This window comes from Cervus canadensis, chromosome 31 (assembly GCF_019320065.1).
Source record: "Cervus canadensis isolate Bull #8, Minnesota chromosome 31, ASM1932006v1, whole genome shotgun sequence".
Lineage (NCBI taxonomy): Eukaryota > Metazoa > Chordata > Mammalia > Artiodactyla > Cervidae > Cervus > Cervus canadensis.
Genome location: NC_057416.1, coordinates 14,735,354 through 14,747,893, shown reverse-complemented (window position 1 = coordinate 14,747,893; position 12,540 = coordinate 14,735,354). Strand labels below are relative to the sequence as shown.

At 37.4% G+C, this 12,540-nt stretch overlaps 1 protein-coding gene across 19 annotated transcripts in view; it reads left to right on the top strand.

Annotated features, from left to right (window-relative positions):
* The window catches only part of SORBS2 (sorbin and SH3 domain containing 2), a 205,080-nt gene that overhangs the window by 26,849 nt on the left and 165,691 nt on the right, over positions 1–12,540 (top strand). For 5 of the 19 annotated variants that reach the window (XM_043454399.1, XM_043454402.1, XM_043454405.1 and 2 more), the window contains exon 2: positions 4,736–4,875. The gene's annotated coding sequence lies outside the window, so the exon portion shown is untranslated. Of the gene's footprint in view, positions 1–4,605; positions 4,876–12,540 lie in introns of those variants that run through there. The other 14 variants (XM_043454386.1, XM_043454389.1, XM_043454388.1 and 11 more) reach the window with 9 other exon arrangements.

Sequence of the window (12,540 nt, the reverse complement as noted above, 5' to 3'; positions counted from 1 at the left end):
CTGTAAAAGATGTCAGTACACTTAATCGAGCCTTCATTTTGCATCCAACATGCCTGCTTTGGGGGTCCGCTCCTTCCTTTCATCAGCGTTATCTGATTTCTATCATTTCTATAGTATCAGAATCTGACTGCCTTTTCAATACATCTTTGAAACTCATGCCATGTTTCAGGCAGTCCTGCTGCCTCTCCCTAAACACTGAAATATCTAAGAGAATGACGCATTGTTCTCCTGGAAAATTAGACAATGCTACCCAACTGACATGACCATGAAAGCCTTCAAACATTTATAGTGCAACTCACTTTTCAAAGGACTTCGGGGGGTGAGGGGGAATGTGTAACCTAGAAAACAATATTCATGGGAAAACTACATTCACTTCCTTCCTACTGAGATCCTCTCAAATCATAGGAAGCGATGAGGAATCAAATGAGAATTTGGAGTTCTCTTGGGGAAAAAAAATTTAAACAACTCTTAAAGAAGCCCTCAAAACACATGTATTCAAGAAACCACACATATAAAAGTCCCTAGAAATCATCACGGTATCTGAAAACAAACTACTATGTTTGGCCATAAAAGGAAACCGGCACAGTTATTCTACAACGTTTTAATTATTTAACCAATAACATTAATAGCATTTGCAACATGCCAGACTTTTCTACATTCCTTTCAAATGACTACTCTTCTAATCCTCACAACAGCCTACTGAGATAAATCCTATTTAAAGAAGAGGAAACAGAGGCACAGGGAAGTGAAGTAACTGGCCCAAGGTCACACCAACGTGGATTCCGGACAGACACACTGTCCCAGACTCTCTGCTCTTAAGCATTACACACTTTTTAAAGTTTTCTGAAACAATCAACCAACCAGTAAGACCCTAAAGCTACAGATGGTCACTTCATACAGAACTGGGAGTTTTAAATATTACTGGTGTGGGCCCACATTTTCTCTTACAATGAGGATTTCATTTTTAGGAAGCCCTTTGAGCCCAGAAGGCTTTGGTGCCACCTGAAAAGGTGAGAAGGCATTTGGCAAACTGGTGAGAGCCTTCAAAATAATGTGTTCACTTATTTAACGGTGAGGCAGAGGACAGCGGAAGCCTCTCTTCTCCAAAATGCCAATCTCTCGTGCGTCTAACAATTGGAGGGTTATCTGAGTTAATAAGATCCTTTCTTGTGACATAAATACCTTCTAGGATGGTTTGTTCTACATCAACTGTGCCTTAGTTACAGTTTCGATTAGACCAATACTTAGCTGAAAACAGTGTCAGTATTTCTTGTGTGCTATGGAGGGAGAAAAAGAAATGAAATGCTAAACTGACTTTCAACATTTAGGTTCATTTCCCCCCCTCCCTCTTCATCTCTGAAAGATTATTCCTGCTCTAGCCTCTGAAACCAAGCCTGTCCTTCTGGAGAGTTTAAGAATCTCAGTGGACGTGGCGGCTGGTCCCACTCATGCCTTGCACCAGGGCAACTAGATTTTTATTTTATTCTTCAGAGCCTGCAATGCTGCCTGGAATCTCGTGAAGTGTCCTAATTCCTCCAAGCATTAGATGTTGATCTGTGGACCACTCATTTAAGTAGCAAGGATCAAGAGCAGTGTTTCTCAAAGTGTGGTCAAGAATCACTGGGGGCTTGTTAGAGATCAAAATTTCAGGCCCCTCCCCAGACATACTAAATCAGAAACTAGGGATAGGACCCAAGAATGTGTGTTTTGACGAGCCTTCCAGGTGACTCTGATGCTTAATACAGCTTGAGACCCACTGGCCTAGATGGCACTGCCCAATAAAAATATAATACAAGTCCCATTTATAATATAAAAGGCTTTGGCATTTTAAAAAATAAAAAGAGGTAAAATTAATTTTAACAAAATATCTTATTTAACAAACTATGTCTGCAATACTATTTCAACATATCAAGATTTTTAAAAAATTCTCTTACAGTCTGTTTTTCATATTTAAAGTCTGGTATATATTTTATACTTATATGACATCTCAGTTCTGACAAACCATATGTGGCTCAACAGCCATATGTATCCACCACATTATATAGGCAGGCTCTAGACTTAAAGGAAATCAGTTCTGAATATTCACTGGAAAGACTGATGTTGAAGCTGAAGCTCCAGTACTTTGGCCACCTGATGCAAAGAGCTGACTCATAAGAAAAGACCCTGATGCTGGGAAAGACTGAGGGCAGGAGGAATAGGGGACGATAGAGGATGATATGATTAGATAGCATCACCGACTCAATGGACATGAATTTGAGCAAACTGTGGGAGTCATGAAGGACAGAGGAGCCTGGCGTGCTGCAGTCCATGGGGTTGCAAAGTGTCGGACATGATTTAGCAACTAAACCACAACAAAACTTCACGGTGATAATATCATTAACTTTTATGCGTTCTGTGTATCAGGCATTACTTGGTTAAGAATTTTATGTGCGTAATCATATAAACCCAACCACAACTCTATGGATTGGCATTGTTCTTACCCCCATCTTATACAGAAGAGTTATGCCAAAGGCCTATTAAATGTTTCATCAATATAAGAAGCCCACTCTAATATAAGCATTTCCAAATGATTTTAAATCAGGTTTTTTTTGGTAAAAAACACAAACAAAAAAAAAGAGACATAAATAAAACCATTAACAGTACAGTTGATACAATTGTTACTGTATTGATAACTTCCAAAAGACATAGCAGTTGGGTAAGTATTCTAACCTTTAAAAATATGCCTCAGTTTGCACTCTTCTGTGATATCAGATCTGCTGAAAAGTACTTATGGACAGGCTGTCTGGACAGTCAAGATCTTTGGGGAACAAAGGAGTTCTGGGTGAGTTACTTGGCAGGTTAGGACTCATCCTAAATGGAACAGGGAGCTGGGTCATAACCTGTTCATTCAAGTGCAGATTGGCATAAAATGACTCTAAAAATAGTTCAACGTGAAGCAACGGGCTTCTTTCAGTAATGGTGTGAAAAGCACCCAGTTTGAAATTTAAAAATAATGGTTGACTTAGTACTCAAATAGTTAATCTTTATCTGTTCCCTTAACTTCCACAGGTTCTCAAGGAAGGTCCATTTTTAAAAGTATTTTCCTTTTCATTATGAACTACTATAAGGAGAAAAAGGAAAAACAGTTAAAAAGTTTAGCTCCTGTTACATGGCACAGTGATTTGATATTTGTATACATTTCAAAATGATCACTACAGTAAGGCTAGTCACCACAAAGATATTACATAATTATTGACTATATATAATCCCTACACTGTCCATTTCATACCTGTGACTCATTTATCTTGCAACTGGAAGTTTGTACCTCAATCTGCCTCACCTATTTCTTTCCTCAGTATTTTCTCTAATCACTTAAAAGGAAAGAACTGAATTTGATGTGAGCCTCTGGTAGCCAGCCTTCATAATATTAACTATAAAACATATCAAGGTGGTTTTTATAATGGACTAAAATCAGGGAATCTTCTTTCATCTCTCAGCAGTATTTCCTGACTGCATAGGCATTTTCTTTGTTACAAAGAATAGAGAGTTCAGAGGTTTCGGGGATTTCATCTAGAACAGAGGCTTTTATACAAATACTTAAGTGTTTCCTTGGTAGGAAGTAACTAATTTTCCTTTTTCGGGATGTTGCAAAAAGCCTAATGAAGCAATGGAAGTCAGGAGTCCGTCTGATGACGCATATATTCCCTGGGTCAGAGTAGAAAGAGATCTCCACATCTCCAGTTGCCATGGTTTAAATAGCCTGTGGAAAAGAAGCTGTAAAAGTCTGTAACAAATTCTGTCCTTACTCTCGCTGTGTTTGTGTGCTATAAACCTTTCGAGGCAAAGAAATTAATTTTGTCCACTATTGTATTCTCAGAGTGCTTGGCGTATCAGAAGTTCTTGCCACGAAAATGTTTGTTGAATGAATGACTACAATTTCCAGATCTTAATTCATCATTCTGCAAACAAAATGAAAGCTCAGAGTTTGCCAGTCATTGTTGGTGACCCAGTCTGAAGTATTTCTTCACTGGCCTTTGGAGTGGGGAGAGAGCAGGGGCTGGGTGCCTGTCTGCATCTTGTCACTGAATGGCCCCCAATCTCTGCCAAGAGATAAGAAATGTCAACAGCTTAACCCAGTAGCTTTCAAAAATAGCATGGTTGATGAGACTGGAAATGTGGGTGTGGGCTAGAAATAAATCATTTGTCTTCAGTCTTAAGGAGGATAGGCTGACAACAGTTATTCCTCCCAGAGAGAAACCTAAAACATTTTTTTAAGACCCATATAAGCAGGCCAGGAACTAAGAGAAGAAAAGTCTTTCCTCTCAATACGGCATAAACAGGACATCTGATTTTCAACGAATCTCGTGAATCGTTTTGAAAACGCAAGGATTATGGCAAAGTACTATGTTGCTTTAAGATTCCAGTGAAGTTTTTTTTGTTGTTGTTACTGTGTGTTTTGCTTTCAATCATGCTGGCAGTTTTCCTCAAAATGTAAATGAATATTTGCACAGTGGAGCAAGTTGTTGTGGGTTTCCTGGTTTGTGTCTCTGCCCCCCCCCAACACACACCCCCCTGGGGGGGCGGGGTGTGGCGATCCAGGCAAGGATTTTTCATCCCTTGCAGACAACCCCGGCTGCTGTTAAATGCTGAAAATAGCTCAAATGCTCTCAGAACAGTAGCACCACCCAGCAGCTGAGATTCTTTCCCTCTCTCACTTGCCTTCTCTCTTGCCCCCCTCCTTTTTTTTTTTTTTCAGACACTTGGATTGGACTTAATCTTAAACCTCTGGAGTTCAAGACCTTTTAAAAAGGGCTAAATAAACAACCTCCACATGTAAAAGGCCACTGACTGCTACTTCCTCTCTTCAGAGCAACTGTTGAACCTGGCTGCCTGTAGGTAAGATTTTTTTTTTTTTTAAATTCTGGAATTATTTGGTTGGTTTATGACATGGACTCAACGTTTTTTAAATAACTTGTCAATGGTGAAAATAAGCAGGGGGGGTGGGGGTGGATGCTGCTGGGGGTGCTGAACGCCGTCCAGGTAGATAGGGTGTTCCAGAGCCCAGCAGCACCCGGCGTGCGTTTCCGTGGCTGCAGCTTTAAACGGGGCTGAGGGCGCTCCGTACGATGCTGACCTGCAGAACAGACCTGTCTGTGGCCGAGCCTGAGCTGAGGCAGAACGCTAATTAAGCCTCCTTGCCAGGGTCGTCCCAGAGCCTTTCAGACACCCTCATTTTCTTGTTTAGACGGGGTTTACTTATTTTTAACTTTCTAAGGGCATTTTTTTTTAAGGGAAAAGATGCAACTACCTGAGTAAAGGAGCTAGATTAGTGATTTATTCTTTAAGGACAATGAGAGGGCGCTATGTTATTACCTTCTTTCAGCACTGTTTTGTTCATTGCTACTGTGGAATTAGAACAATTTTTTGTTTGCTTTTGTATTGTATCTTCCTACCACAGTTCAGTGACTCAGTTTTGAGGTTTCCTTACCTAGCTGATGGTCTTTGGCTGGAAGGTTTCTTTCTCCACTGTGACAAAGTAATACTTTGGAGGGTTTTCTGTGCTTCCCCCTCCCCCACCTGATGCTTGCTCTTGACGTCTTGCAAAGCACTTTGATCTGTGGACTTGAACTTCAAACATGGCATTTACTTTGATTGTGGGTATTTACTATGTTCAGTTAAAAAGTCATCTTCTTTTTTGTTTAAGGCTTTTATATCATTTCCTTGGAATAATCTATTGGGTTTTGGTTTTCTGTTACTGATACGTGTTGTTTTATTAGTACAGGGAACCACCCCCCACCCCCCGCCCCTACCACCAAGAGAAAGGCAAAGACTATTCTATGGCAGGTTTCTCTGACCATCAAAAAATTTATGACAGTCCTCGGCTCCATGCTCAGCAGATGTCTAAAATCAAGCAGGAAATAATGGTACACAGACTCTATCATGTAAGTGCCTCTAAATTGCCATATGCCTTGGGGCCTTACTGTTGCTTTTTAACATGGACACTGAAATCCTTGGAATTTAGAGATTCTTATTTCCAAAGAAGTTTACTGGTATCTTACCATATGTCAAAAGAAAACATGCATTTTAAACACACATCTTCTGGGTAACTTTCTTTCTTTTTTTTTTTTTTTTCAAAAAAGAAGAAAAAAAATTTTAAAGAAATAAAAGAACATTTAAAAAAGGAAAACTAGAAAAAAAAGAAAGGAGAAAAAAAATTCTCTGTAGCCAGAAGTCTGTTATGCTAGTGAAACTTCTGCTGAATGAGGGATAAGGAATGAAAAAAATGTATTTCCTAAAATAGGCAGAGTGTAGTGCTTTCTAGCCATTCAGTCAACTTTTAGATGTTCTTTTTGTTTTAGAGAAAATTCGTGGGTATATCACATTAGTTTGTCACTCTTTCCTTCTCTACTGCAAACAAAGGGTATTTTCAAAGTCCTCAGCCAGATACTCAGTTCTGTCTCCTGGCAATCTGGCCTTGTGTCCTGGGGAAGGTGAACAGTAGGACGAGACTAATCCTGTCAGGAGACTAGGGGCCAGGGAGGGACCCTGGCTCCTCAGAGCTGACACGGGACGCACCCTGTTCTCTGCATCATGCTGACAAGGAAGGAAGCCAGTGGCCGCCGGACTCAGGTTCAGAGGGTAGAGCTAGGGAGCAAGTTATGGGAGACGTCCCTCTGGATTAGAAGCAGATGCAATGTGATCTCTAGAACTGGGGCTGAGATAGTAGGAAAACCTAGAGCTGTTGAGTCTAATTTTTTTTTTTTAAATTTCCCGAAGCAGGACATTTAATCACTAACTTTCTCTCTTCGGATCTGCATCATAAGAGCTTTTGAATCATCTCATTTCTGTGATGTGTGTATAGTCAAAGCTTGAAATCCTCTGGTCATTTTGAGCATATACTTCATTACCTTTGGGGGGGGGGTGCGTCTAGAATACTCTTCCCTTTAATACTAGGAATTCTTGATTTGCCATTGCTGAGGAGAAATGTGCTGCTAAAAAGGCAATGCTAGTTCGGTTGCAGAATCCAATGGCTGAAATGTGATAGAGGCCATTCCATTCTTGAGCAAGCCTTTTTTTTCCTGTTCTGTTGGGTTTTTTTTTGTTTTTTGGTTTTTTTTTTGTTTCCCTTTGCCTCTTAATTTTACTTTGAAACTTTGCCTTGTTTGAATGTGAAACTCAAGGAGAAACGTAGCCAAAACCACTGAGTTTCACACAGGTTCCACATGAAAGAAGTATTCTACCCAGCCTTGCTCGAAACTTGGCCCATGTTTTGCCAAAAGTTTCATGAATGTCACTGAGCCTGGATTTGAAACATAATCCCAAGCCAGGTGACTTCTGGTGACTTTGAGGCTGTCCTGTAGAAGTATAGAATCTGTCAAACAAGGGCACCCCTTATTTTCATATCTCTGACTATAATTTCATGTATACACACATTTTTGCAATAAACTTCCATTTGTTCTATGATACTTTAAAGCCAGGTTCAATCCTAACATGAGTTTTTATTGCTGGGGTATTGAAGCAATTGGCAAATAGAAGTCTGCATTTTTAAATTCCAACCCAGTCTGAAGCAAGTGGTATGAACATGTTGGTATAATTCAGCTGAAGGACGTCAGTCCCAGGAGAGTCATGGAGTGGCTTTCTTTGCTTAAATATACCTCTGTGCTCATGTGGAACAAACAGTAACATTTTGTCCGGGTCTATCTGCTTGACAGTATGCCTTTTGTTCGTTCTCCAAAGGTGGTGTCAAATATATTGGTGGAAAAATAATAAACTTACAGATTTTTTTTTTTTTTTTTTGGCCTGCTCAACTGACACACTCCTAGGGAACATTGTAAGCATTGAAAAGTTTAGTACTGTTCCTTGTAATGTATACTGAGGGTAAAGGAATCCTCAGCAGTCAATTTTCTTCAGAAAAGCTTGACCTCGAGCTGTTATGTGACGGTCAAATGGGCTGGGTTGTGAAGTTGTGTGTGTGTGTTTTGAGTGGCTGGAAAGGACGGTGGGATTTGTAAACTTCGTTCAGCAAATGTTACATTTACACAAAAAACAACCAAGAAGAAGGGGACAAAGATGACAGCACGGGAAGTAAGAGGAGACCTTCTGGTGCAGAGGGTGAGGAATCAGGACTGTTCAGTGGCGACTTCTTTAACTTGACTTTGTCCTAGAGACTAAAACTCTACCTGCAAAATACCCACACCTGTAATTTTATTTAATACTCAGGATTATCACAGGTAATAGACTGTGTTTTTATTTCACCCCATGCATAGTTATTTCACATTCAATAACTGATTTCCTGGATCATCTGTCTTAAGGTAGAGTGGTATTCCTATTAATATGGGGTTGGTCATGCAGGCAGTGTGTTCCCAGTGTACAGGTGAGGACACTGATCCCCAAAGTTGCCATAGTATCTATTTTACATCCCTAGAAAGCAGCCAATGGCAGGTTGGCTCTCATATCAGTTTTCAAAGTGTACCATTCCATCTCATTACATAATACAAAGATATAAAACAAGTTAAAAATAATAACCAAAGGATAATAAGAAAGTGGTTAGTCCAAGCTATGAGAGTGCTATTTGGAATCATAACAATTTCTGAGTTTCTATACTTCACTGAGAAATAATAATCTAATAATCAAAAATGGGATGAAGATTACAAAGAAAGACAAGCATGTGCCAGTGGTATAATGAACCAAAAGTTATGACTTGGTGATCAAAACAAGACTCAGGTCAGTGAAAAGAATCAGGTTAGTAACTTGATACAGCTTAAATAAAATAATGTACTTGCTACTGAAAGGTCAATCCAGTATTAGAAAAGATAGGACAGAAACACTAATCTCTTGTTCTGAAGATAAATTTGGGCTTGAAAAAAAGTGAATTTAGTTTAATGGAAAAACACATGTACAGCTTGTGTTATTAAAGCATTGTGTTTTGGTTACTTTGACCTGATACAAATCCTGGTCCAAGCACAACTTTGAATTGGTTTAATTCTAGTGGAGCCATTGCTCTTGACATACATTCAGCTCAGTGGTACTTCTCTTGTGCAATTTTGCAAACCTAAGAAATTTGGTTGGTTTCGAATTTAGCTCCAAGCAGTGTTCAGAACTTTTGTGTTTGTTCAACCTGACCATTTAAATATTTTAAAGCCACATAACACTCAACTTTAGAACAAATTCCTAGTGTTAAAAATACCTAAGAATGTTGAAAAAGTTATGTATAGGTACACTGTCTGCAGTGTACCATACAACCAAATATAGTTAACAAATACAGTTTTGATCTGTAGATCAAAGCTATTTTCTATTCCACATTTATACGTTTTACTATGAAAGTATTCACTCTTTAAAAAAATTTTATTATACTGGGATTAAATATCATGGTTAAGAACAGAAAACTGGGAATCCTCTGTCAGTCCAGGGGTTAGGACTCTGCACTTTTCCTGCTGGGGGCCTGGGTTCCCCCCGGGTTCAACCTCTGAGTGAGGACCTAAGATCCCACAAGCCGCAGGGCGTGGCCAAAAAATTCTCTTAAAGAGAAAAGAAAAGAGAAACATGGAAATCTATCCCAAAACAAATATGGCTGAGTAAATGTGCAGTTAGACTAGAAACCACATCCTTACGGTACTAGCAAAGCCAAGTGTTTGAAGGTATTGTCTGGTATCTGGTTGACCTTCACGTGGACATCTGTGAATAGTCCAGAACAGTGGGTCTGTACTGAAGGATTCAGCAAGGAAGTATTGGAGATAAAGGAGGAAGTTTTGCACTAATTCAAGAAGGATGCTAAATGCCAAGCTAAGAGATCCACACCTCATTCCCATGTAAGAAGTGGTCATTATCCCTGACTGTACAGGGCAGTAAAATGATAACTTTGGGAAGAAGTAAACAGCTTACAGAGTATCACTTCTTAGTGATTAAGATTAAAAAAATTAAATTGCTTTGAATAAAAATCTTCGAAATATAAATTTTTTAGTATTTTTATTCAGTTAAAATGTTAAATAAACTCATTCTATTTATTTATAAATGTTCTATAATTTGAAATATAAATTATTTTACTTATAAAATGTAAACAATTGTTTATAAATTATTTGCTACAAAACTCAACAATTTACTATTGATGTGGGGCATAAAATTAAATCACTGAAATTTTCTTTTTTATATCAAATATGACTTTTTCATTCAAAGCAAAAGTAGGTATAAACAAGTTCTAAACTTTATATTGATATCACAAAAGGCTGTGGCTTATGATGAGAAACTTTTAAAAACCAAGCAAAAGACTGAAAAACTGAGTGAAATGGTAAATTCAGTGAGAGACAATTTTTTGTAGAAAAAATAATGAAAGTTGACTTTGTAAAAAAACAAAAAACTTTTTGTAAGATGACTACTAGTTTTCAATATAAAATATATTACATTTTAGTGTTTAAGCTACTTTACTTTAAAAATGAATGGATGGATTTTATATTCCAAAATTAAAGTTGGTATTTGCACTTTGTCTCACATGGTGAGATCCATCACTTAATAGCCATAGTTTATGTAAAAACTTGTCTGGAAACGAGGTGATAATATTTATGCAAAGGTAAGAAAATTTGATTGCAGTGAGATTTTTATCATCTTTATAATATTTTACCTATTTTGTATATTGAAATTAAACAAAAAGCATTGAGGTTAAAAATAACTTGTGCCTAAATCATGTACATCCTTTTCCTAATCAACATTCTGAATGACTATATAGGAGCATACAAAAATTACATGTAAAAACACTTGGCAGAAGACCAGTTTGCATTTTTCAATGAACATTATAGCTTCTTTTACTTAACACATGACGTGCTTTTTAATTTAAGAAGAATGATCTTACATATAAATCAAAAAGGAAGGAAATTAAGAGGTTACCAGTAAATGCAAATGGTGTTTTAAGTGACCAGAAATAACTACTTCTAATATCCTAAGCATTTACCATTTATTGAGTGAATATTGTCATAAAGATCTTTTTATATGGCTTCAGTCATTTGCTTCTTAAAGACTCCCGCCACCATTCTATATATGAAGCATATGGAGCTTGAGGTTTAAAACTTTACACTCTGACACTCTGACTACTGATCAGTCTCAAGGTAGAAGACATTGATAAAATCCAAAACAACATTTCAAGTTAAAAATTCACAACCAGACATAGGAAAGCATTGCTTTCACCTTAAAGGAAAAAAAAAGCATCAATTAAAAACCCGTATTATAAAAGGTGCACTTAAAAAACATGATTCTCAGATTCTGGTTACCTTGGGGGACATAGGGGAGATATTTCGATCAGAGGCGTGTATCACAGAATTTAATTGAATTCATAATGTCTTATATTTTAAGATGAATCATGGGTACATGGATATTTTTATATTATTCCTTTTATCTTTTGAATGTCTGAGTAAATGCCGGCATCTTCCATGCCTTAAATTTAAGATAAACATTGTATATACTGAAAAAAATTTAAATATATTTCTCAGCTGCTAATCTTGGGAAGACAATATTAATTTTAATGAAAAGCGATTTTATAACATATAGGCAAACCTCTCAGTGGCCACAGGACCACAGCAGTGGTTTGATATGCATGAGTTTCCAGTTAATGTTATCCTGTGCAAAGTAAGGACTACTATGTTTAATATAAAGACTTCACTCTGTAACTTAATAACACATTTCTTAAAATTTAATTTATTAAAAAATTTTAATGTATTAAAAAAATTTACATACACACAACTGTTCCTTAATTTTCACACTAACACATTGACATCACGGGGGGAAAAATCCAGTGACTTTTCATGATCATTTGGCAGGAACCTGCCAAATGAGAATTTTCATTCCTATTTTTTTGTTTGTTTGTTTTATCCATAGAGTTATTTCAAAATGCTAAAATGGAAAAGCTGGCAGGCAGCACTATCTTTTTAGGAGGTTTGATGAATGATGGATTATACTGAATAACTTTTGTCTTTTTTTTTTTTCATTGCAAGCGATTTTGCACTTAGTCTGAAAATTTAGTACAAGCCAAAAGTCCCTTATTTTAAATCACAGAATTTGAAGAAAATATATTTCCTATGTTTGCAGGCAAAGCCTATCAAGACATTTGAACTGTAAATATAAACTCATCAAAGAAATTGTGATGTTCTGATAACACAGAATAACTTTGAATTTCTTCATGCCATTGTTACTAAAGCTGTGAAACCAATTATTACATAATTAACAAAAGAGTAATATCTGTAAACAAATGTGAGGAAGAGGCTTTTAGATTTCTGGCATTAGACACTATCAGTTTCCTGACCATTAAAGTCTCTTCTCCTTTGCCTCCTGTGCCTCCTTTGCAATATTTTCCTCCAGTCTCTGATCACTCCTGAATTCCACTGACAGGTGAATCTTTCTTTGCCTGTTCCTCGTGTCAAATCTCCCCTCAGTTCATCTTTATCCTCCTTTGTGAAAATCTTAAAATCTATGCCTCTATCCCTCATCTCTTTCATGAGTTCCAGCCTCACATCTCTAAGGAAATGGTAAACACCCCATATGAATATCTTCAGCGTGTTTCAAGCTCAGTACTTCTAA